This window comes from Dipodomys merriami, unplaced genomic scaffold (assembly GCF_024711535.1).
Source record: "Dipodomys merriami isolate MVZ:Mamm:240054 unplaced genomic scaffold, mDipMer1.0.p SCAF_1034, whole genome shotgun sequence".
Lineage (NCBI taxonomy): Eukaryota > Metazoa > Chordata > Mammalia > Rodentia > Heteromyidae > Dipodomys > Dipodomys merriami.
The window spans coordinates 226367-235612 of NW_027202310.1; the positions used below are offsets into that span (position 1 = coordinate 226367).

Sequence of the window (9246 nt, forward strand, 5' to 3'; positions counted from 1 at the left end):
GTATCAATATGTGCTTCCATGAATGAGTGAATACATTTATTTCTTCTGTGAAGTAAGTCATAAACTAAATAAGATTAGTTTTTTTTTTTCAAATCGGAGAACAAAACCCAGGGCCTGGCACTTGTGTCTGGCCATTATCTCTCATTGGTTCTCAGAATGACATTTTTCTTTTTTTGCTGCAAAAACTGGCAGTGGCCACTTCATTGGCCCGGATAGAATAGGAGCATCTTCAGAGATTGTGTTTGGGGCCTAAGTGAATGTAAATAATATCTTCCCCACCAGCTAATATGTTCTCATCACTGTCTAAATAATTTCTTTTAGATATATTGTCTTATTATTGTACAAAATAATGGACTCCATTATATTTTCCTATTTTCATACTACTTATTTTCATAATATTCACTTTCATTACACTCTTTTGCCTGTCTCCTCCCATGGTTGCTTCTTGTTTTTACATTTTTCTCTCTCTCTCCCTCCCTCTCTCTTACTCTCGCTTTTTCTCTCTTTCTCTCTCTTTCTCTGCTTGCCTCTCTGCTAGTATTTGCTTTACACTTTCTACCTGCACTCCCCCTTTTAAGCAAAGCCTCAAGTTCTGGGTTTCTGCTTATTAATTGGAATTAAGAATTTTAGCCAGGCATCGGTGGCCCTCACCTGTAATCCTAGCTAGTCAAGGTGCTGAGATCAGAAGATTGCGCTTCAAAGCCAGCCTGGGCAGGCAAGTGCATGAGACTCTTATTTCTAATTAACCACCAGAAAACCAGAAATGGCTATGTGGCTCAAGTGGTAAGGTGCTTGCCTTGAGCTGAAGAGCTGAGGGGTAGTGCCCAGGCCCAGAGGTCAAGCTTCATGTCCTACCAAAAATAAAAGTGTTTCCATAGATTTTTCTTTCAAACCATGATAATAAATTACATTTGTTCATGTAGATAATATAGGAATTTAGTATTGTTGGGTTATTAACAACTACTTAAATTATTTTTGAAAAATCATAATGAACTATGCTTTATGAATCTCATCTTATTCTGAAATATTACAAAAACAGTAGAGTTCTTCTATAGGGTCCCAATGTAATAGGAAGCCCTGTTCTATATCAGAAGTATCTATCAACCATTTGTTTCTCTTGTATCTTATTTTACATCTATTCAATTATTATTTTTATTTGTCAATTATCTTTCAGTAGTTGTGCAAAGGAGTTGCCATATAACAAAAGCAGTTTATGAATACAGTGCATATTGATTTGTGCCACACCTACAATAATCACACCCCCCTCTGACCCACCATTCCCTTATATTTCTTAGTTTTGCAGTATAGGCAATGAATTCCTTTTTAGCAAATTTAATTTTATTTATTTATTTATTTATTTATTTATTTATTTATTTATTTATTTATTTATTTATTTATTTATTTATTGTCAGGCATGGGGTTTGAACTCTGGGATTGGGCATTATCCCTCAGCTGTTGCACTCAAGATGAGCACTCTACCACTTGAGCCAGAGCGCCACTTCCTGTTTTTTAGTGGTTTATTGGAGATAAGGGTGACATGGAGTTTCCTGCCCGGGCTGGCTTTGAACTGAGACCCTCAGATCTCAGCTTCCTGTGTAGCTAAGATTACAGGCCTGAGTGGCCTGTGCCCAGCTGATTATAGTTATTTTAAAGAGGTTGTGTAGAGGGATTTCATTTACATAAGTCAGATGAGAACATTTCCTTTCATACAACATCTTCTGTTCCCTCACTTTCTCCCAATGAGCTTGACTACATTCTGACCCTTCCTCCCTTCATTTGTCTACACTTTCCCCACCCTCTTTTTGATGTACCCCAATTTCTTGCATTAATATTCTCAGGCTTTGTCCTAGTCTTTCTAAAGATTATACTACTTGGGCCACATTGCCAGCAGCGATGGTGGAGCAGGAAGGCTCTCACAATGAAGCCCACAATCACATGGAAGTTAAGCTGCATGGAGAATGGCGGCCAGTATGGGGCACACCAAATGTACTGGACCATCTTCTTCAGGTACATGTCCCAGAGCAAGCCCTCTGAGGCCCAAGAGCTCATGTGCTCAGGAGCATACTGCTGTTCTTCCTTCATGGCCAGCAAAACAGCACAGCAGAGCTGTCCATGCTGGTGTGGAGTCCCTGAAATGGATGTAGATGGCAGAAATGGATGGAGTGTCTGGCTAGGGTGTTCAGTTGATGGACCCCTTCTCCAGAGCCCTGAAGTGTTCCAGTTGGGGTTCCTGGAAATGGGGCCATCCTTAGCTCCTTCCATTTTGGGCCCTGACCCTGTGGAAAGAGCCGAACTACTGGGAATCTTGATACTACTTTCTACACTCCACAGACGGTGAGGGCTGCGCCAACATGCTGGTGGAGGACTCCACGGCCCACAGCTTCCATGGCAAGTGGACATACTTGTGGCTCAGGCAGTGCTGCAGTTTCTCTATTGGAAAACAAAACTAGGTCTGTGGTCTTCATCATGTATGCACAGAAGCAACATCCATCAAGCACGGGCCGCCCTCCATCCAATCCCTGCTCCACTTCATCTGATTTCTGCTGCTGGCCTTGGATGGCAGCAAGCTAACCACGTTCTTGGTGCTGTGAGAGCAGTTCCAGCCCTCCCTGTGCAGGTACCCAATACATGACAAGTAGCTCGACAGGACAGAACAGGACAGGAGAGTTGTCCCTCAGGGTACATCCCAAGCTTTTGTCTTCCTATGGAGGCAGTTGGCCACGTCCTGGCCTCCCTTAGTTACTCTATCACCTACAATTTTTCTTAGTTATGCTCTATGTATTAAAAACTTCCTTAAAGACAAGTTATACTGTTCATGGAGTTCATACTCACAGCTCTAAATACTGAGATGCCTAAAATATATCATTCTGCTTTGAGTAAATTCCCTCCAAAAGGTTTTCCAATTCAGAAGTTTATCTTGAATGGATTTTATAAAACGTTTCAAATGTTATACAAAAAAATAAGGACTAAGTAAATGAACGATCAAGTACTTAATGATTAGAAGACTCAATGTCCTGAAACAATTCTCCTTAACTGCTCAGTACATAGAGTATAATTCCAGACAAAATTCAGCCAGATATTTTTTATGAGAAACTTTTAAGAGGGCAAATAGTATTTCCTCACTTTCTAAGGAAATATTTTTGTAGAATCAAAATGATCTCTTCAAAGTTTTAGGAAAAGTCAATAATAAATTCATCAGTACCTAGAGTTTTATAGATTGCAATGCATTTAAATGTAAATTGAGAAAATTTGTGTAGATTCCATTTTTTTCGTTCTTCCTTAAGTAGGTTTGATAGGTTTCATCTTTGAATAAATCATCTGAAGTTGTTTATTACTGTACTTTTAAATTTTATAACGGTAGGATTTCTGATAAAGTACTCATTTGTTTTGGTTATTGGCAACTGGTTTCTTCTCTGTTTTGTTATTTTGTATTTTGATACGTCTTTTAAAATATATATCCATTTATTGATCTATTCAGACACAGCTTCTATTTTCATTGATTTTCTCTGCTGTGTTCAAAAGCAGGATTTTTTTGCCACTTAACGAAATGATTCTTAAATAGAAAAGCAAAAGAAGAATAGAATAGAAAAATAAGAGTATCAGTTCAAGCTTGTAATCCTATCTACTCAGTAGGCAAAGAGCTGAGAATTTTGTTTCAAAGCCAGCCAGGGGAGGAAAACCTGTGAGATTCCTATCTCCAACTAAACACCAAAAATGCTGAAAATGGAGTTTGTGGCTCAAGTAGCAGAGCACTGAGCTAGAATTACATATGTGAATCCCCAGTGTCCTGGTAAGTTGTGTTTGTTTTTTCTTTTTTTGAGGAGTGTAAATGTTTACAATTTTTAAGTCCTTAACGTAGCCCACTGCATGTAGTATGAAGTTACACATGGTCTGATCTACTGTCCATATGGTAATCACTGAGATTTAAAATTCTGTCTTCCTGAACATTTTCCAGTTTTCTTCTTTGACCATACATTTAGGTATCAGGGGTTTCCTATGGTCAATTTTCATTTAAGGAAAAAATCATTTCAGATTTCATTTAAAGTTTGAGACTGAGACTTGTACTTGGTGTTTGATGTTGTTGCTCTTTAGCTAGTACTTTACCAACTAAGCTATGACTTTAATCCATAATTTCAGGTTATTCAAAATGCTAGGAAAGGTAATAGTGATAATAATGCTATTAAGTCTTTCGCCCATCTAGATACCCACATTTGGTTTGTTTGGGTTCCTAGTTTATCACTATATTTATATGTCATAACTTTTGTTTTTGTTTTTGTGCTATTACTGGAGCTTGAAATCAGAAACTTGCCCTCTCCTTGAAACTGGACTTTGTTAGCACACACTGGTAATTCTATCTACTCAGAGAACTGAGATCCAGGTTTAAATCCAGCCCAAGAAGGAAAGACCATGAGTTTCTTATCTCTAAATAATCCCCCAAATAAATTTGGAAGGGAATCTGTGGTTCAAGAGTAAAACACCGCCCTTGAGGGAAAATGCATAAGTGAGAAGGTAAGGTCTTGAGTTTAAACTCCAATATCAGCACTCAAATACGTTGCTTTCCTTCAGCTTTATATTAAATTGCTCAGAAAATAATCAGCATTGTAGTAATGTTTAACATTACTATTACAATAATCAGTTATATTTATTGATGTTATTCCTTTATTTTCCTAAAGTTTACTGACACATTAATATCCAGTAATAGAAAGACAGGATTACTCTTTCTTTCACAATATTTATGGTAGTTGAATATATGGAACAGAGGTGCATACCAGAGTTTGGACTGAAGAGAGATATTTGCAAGCTCTTCACATAAATAAATGATAGTTGAAGACCCTGTGGGCATGTATGAAATAAGCTAAAGAAACCAGCAAGGAAAGATAAGGCATGAATCTGGAAAGCAAACAATTTTGGAAGAATAGAAAACAAGAAAAGTATGTAGCTTTTGGTAAGAACTTTCTAACTCACCTACACAGTGAGCACATTTGATTCCTCATTTCTAGTAAAAGCCATTTTATTTTCATTAACAATGATCTATTTGTTCCATTATATAAATTTAACATATTATATATTTCCTAGTAGATTAATATTTATACTTTTTTTCCTTTATAGAAGAAGTCCTACATTGTAGACAAGGCTTACCTCAAATCCTTATTCTCTTGTGTCAGGTTCCTGAGTTTTGGCTGGAATTACCATGTGGTAGCATAATACTATATCCACTTATATTATTTACATTTTGTACACTTGAAAATTAGTGTGAACAACTTTAAGCCATAGTATCTTCATGAATTTGAATAAATTTCTTTCAGAAAAATGTTATAAGTAGAGTTACTGAGTAAAGTCAAGTATGGTACACATACCTGTAATCCCAGTACCCAAGGGTATTGTAAGTTTAATAGCACCCTGAGCTTCACAGCAAGTCCTTGTCATCATCATCATCATCAACAACAACAACTGGTGAGCTTGGAAGAGAAAAAGTATTAAGTGACGTGATAGGAATATACAAAATTGTGTGTGTGTGTGTGTGTGTGTGTGTGTGTGTGTGTGTGTGTGTGTGTGTGTGTGTGTTCGCCCTAGGGCTTGAACTCAGGGCCTGGTCAATGTCCTGAGATTTATGCTCAAGTCTAGCACTCTACCATTTGAACCAAAGCTCCACCTCCAATCTTTTTAGAGGTCATTGGAGATGAGTCTCATCCAGTTTCCGGTCCAGGCTGACAAAGAACCTAGATCCTGAGGCCTCAACCTCTTTTATAAGTAGTCTTTTATAAGTAGGATTATAGGTGTGAGCTTGTAGTAGGTGTTGTATTACTGTTAAGTAATATGGTAAACATCACGCCAGTTTTTACTCGCCCCAGCAGTGTTTGAGTGTTGCACACACACTTAAAACACAACCCACACCATGTTTGATGACATCCAGGTCTCATAATCCTGTGAAATAACTATTGTTACCTATGAAGAATTTGAGGTCCAGAGACTTTAGTTAACTTTGAATCCACAGCTTGTATAGAGTGGAGCTTGTATGCAAGCTCAACTAGGTTTGTATATTTCAGAAAACATGGTATCAACATGTGTTCTAGGCAACATGTGTTCTAGCAAGTACTGCTCTTTACAGGTACTATTAAATTCCTCTTGTATGTATGACTCATTCCTCACCCTTTAAATATTTGCACCCCATCTCATAAGCTAGGGAAAGTACAAGTGATGAGAAGAGCCATTTTTGAAAGAGAAATTGATAATAGGGTTTGAAATTGGTATTGGATATTAATCTGATCTTCTTCCATTTCAGATTTGCCTCCAGCACTATATTTCTGTTTTTTTAAATTTTATATTATGATAAAGGTAATTTACACATAGATTATAGTCATATAAGTCAGGTATGAGTATATTTCTTTTTGGAAATGTCACCCCTTACCTTGCTCTCTTAGATTTTCTCTCATTGGTTTGGTTTTTATTAACTTCTTCTTCTTCTTCTTCTTCTTCTTCTTCTTCTTCTTCTTCTTCTTCTTCTTCTTCTTCTTCTTCTTCTTCTTCTTCTTCTTCTTCTTCTTCTTCTTCTTCTTCTTCTTCTTCTTCTTCTTCTTCTTCTTCTTCTTCTTCTTCTTCTTCTTCTTCTTCTTCTTCTTCTTCTTCTTCTTCTTCTTCTTCTTCTTCTTCTTCTCCTTCTCCTTCTTCTCCTTCTCCTTCTCCTTCTTCTCCTTCTCCTTCTCCTCCTCCTCCTCCTCCTCCTCCTCCTCCTCCTCCTCCTCCTCCTCCTCCTCCTCCTCCTCCTCCTCCTCCTCCTACTCCTCCTCTTCTTCTTCTTCTTCTTCTTCTTCTTCTTCTTCTTCTTCTTCTTCTTCTTCTTCTTCTTCTTCTTCTTCTTCTTCTTCTTCTTCTTCTTCTTCTTCTCCTTCTCCTCCTCCTCCTCCTCCTCCTCCTCCTCCTCCTCCTTCTCGTCCTCCTCCTCCTCCTCCACCTCCTCCTCCTCCTCCTCCTCTTCCTCCTCCTTCTCCTTCTTTCTTCTTCTTCTTCTTCTTCTTCTTCTTCTTCTTCTTCTTCTTCTTCTTCTTCTTCTTCTTCTTCTTCTTCTTCTTCTTCTTCTTCTTCTTTTTCTTTTCCTCCTCTTCCTCCTCCTCCTCCTCCTCCTCCTCCTCCTCCTCCTCCTCCTCCTCCTCCTCCTCCTCGTCCTCCTCCTCCTCCTCGTCCTCCTCCTTCTTCTTATTATTACTGTGATGTAGAAGGTTTGTTACATACGTTTGGTAATGACTACCTATTTTTGTCTTTGTTTTTGTTATAGTCATGAGGCTTGAACCCATGGCCTTGGCAGTGTTCCTGAGCCCTTTTGCTGAAGAATGGCATTGATATTGAGCCAAAGCTCTACTTCAATGAGTATATTTCTATTTGGACAATGTCACCCTTTCCCTGCGTCTCCTCCAGATTTCCCCTCCTTCCCCACCAACAAGTTTCATAGTGCACTTTCAACATAGTCTCAACTGAGTGCCACTGCTGCATTTGTTCATCCTTTGTCCCTCCATTGCTATGCCCCCTTTACATTCCTAAAGAGAGATAAATGAAAAAATGACAAAAATGAAAGAAAATAAAGAAAAAATATTATCTTTCTTCTGGTCCTTGGTCACTCGTTATTTTTGAGATAGGTTGTGTGTGTGTGTGTGTGTGTGTGTGTGTGTGTGTGTGTGTGTGTGTGTGTGTGTGTGTGTGTATAGTGGGGCTTGAACTCAGGGAGCTGACCTTTAGCTATTTTACTTATAGCTAACTCTCTACAACTTGAACCAAACATCCATTTCTGGATTTGAACAGTTAATTGGAGATAAAAGTTTCACAGATTTTCCTGCCTGCGGTAGCTTCAATTCACTTTCCACAGTTCTCATCCTTCTTAATAGCCACAGTTAAAGCTAGATGTGAGCCACTGGTGATGCTTGGCCTACCTTATTTTTATTAAGTAGTTGAAATGTAAAATAAAGTTGCAGCAGTATTACAAAAGAATCAATTTAACTTACACAGCTTCTTTAAGTTTTAATAATTTGTCACATATGATATATACAGAACAACAGTTTTTGTAAAGGCCCCTGAAATTTGGTTTTCATCTGGGATTTTTCCTCATCATGAACTTGATTTTATAACTTTTTATCTAATAAATATTGATGAAAACATGTCCAGAGGGCATTAATTATCTTTTCTTGGCTTTCATTATGAAATGGTGCAAGGTAACGCGTCATGATAAATTTGTGTGCCGGACCCTGATGATATATTCACATTCTTAGTCAGAAGGCATTAGTGCCTGTTACAAATCACCTAGATCTGACAAAACCCTATCTCAGGTCTTGTTACCACATTCCTCTATGTCGTTCTCTTAGAGAGCAATTCCGAGTCTCCAGTGATCATGACAGAGCCGTCCTGGACCCTCTCAGGACCCACCAAGAACACCACTCATGTGTGTCACCTAAAGAGTGATGGGAGACTGTTGTCTGCTTCCTATGATAGAAAACAACACAGGATCTGTTACGTCCTTAAACTGTCCTCAGTCCTGAGGATTCCTCAATGAGCATTGAAACTTAAGAATTAAGGAGACATTAAACTTTCTCTTCCTTCTGCCAGTTTCTGCTGCTGTCATCTTCTGTGGAAAGAGATAATCTGAGCTCTAGAAGCCATTTTGCTTATTCTAGGCCCTTAGAGTAAGTCTGGCTTTTATACTTAGACATTAAGATATGTAGTGATAAAAATAGCAAACAACATTTTTCCTATTCTATTTATTACTCAAATAGGAGTTTGAGAAAGTGACTTCTAATTAAGTGCTTCATACTAATAAGAGTTATTGGTAGAATTTGAAAACATATTTGAGTAAGTTCCTCAGTGAGCTGTGCAAAAGAAACCACAGCAAGTGTGCTGGGTCCTCCAGTCTAACCTCTTGACCAGGAAGGAGCACCTCCCTGCTAGGCCTCCAAATTGAAAAAAGAATACTGCTTATATCTCAGATTACATGCCAAAGCTAGATACCAAAGAAAGATAAGGATAAGTGATTAGTTTGACTTTGGAACAATGCAGATGGCAAAGAGAGTTCTAAGTGAACAGAAACAAAAAGAAATTTTCTTTTGTTCATATAGTACAATAAAAAGAGCTTTTCTTATTATCACTAAATTGTGGTTATTTGTACTTAGTACTAGCTTCTTGAAACTCCTAAAACACTCTTTCACATGAACTCAGAAGTTCCAATGGTATCAGCTTGACATTTGATGGGAAAAATTCATTTTT

The 9246-nt window shown here is 38.0% G+C and overlaps 1 pseudogene; it reads left to right on the top strand.

Moving 5' to 3' along the window:
• Window positions 1-1918: 1918 nt before the first annotated feature.
• Window positions 1919-8539, top strand: LOC138810456 (Golgi to ER traffic protein 4 homolog pseudogene; annotated as a pseudogene).
• The last annotated feature ends 707 nt before the right edge of the window (window positions 8540-9246 follow it).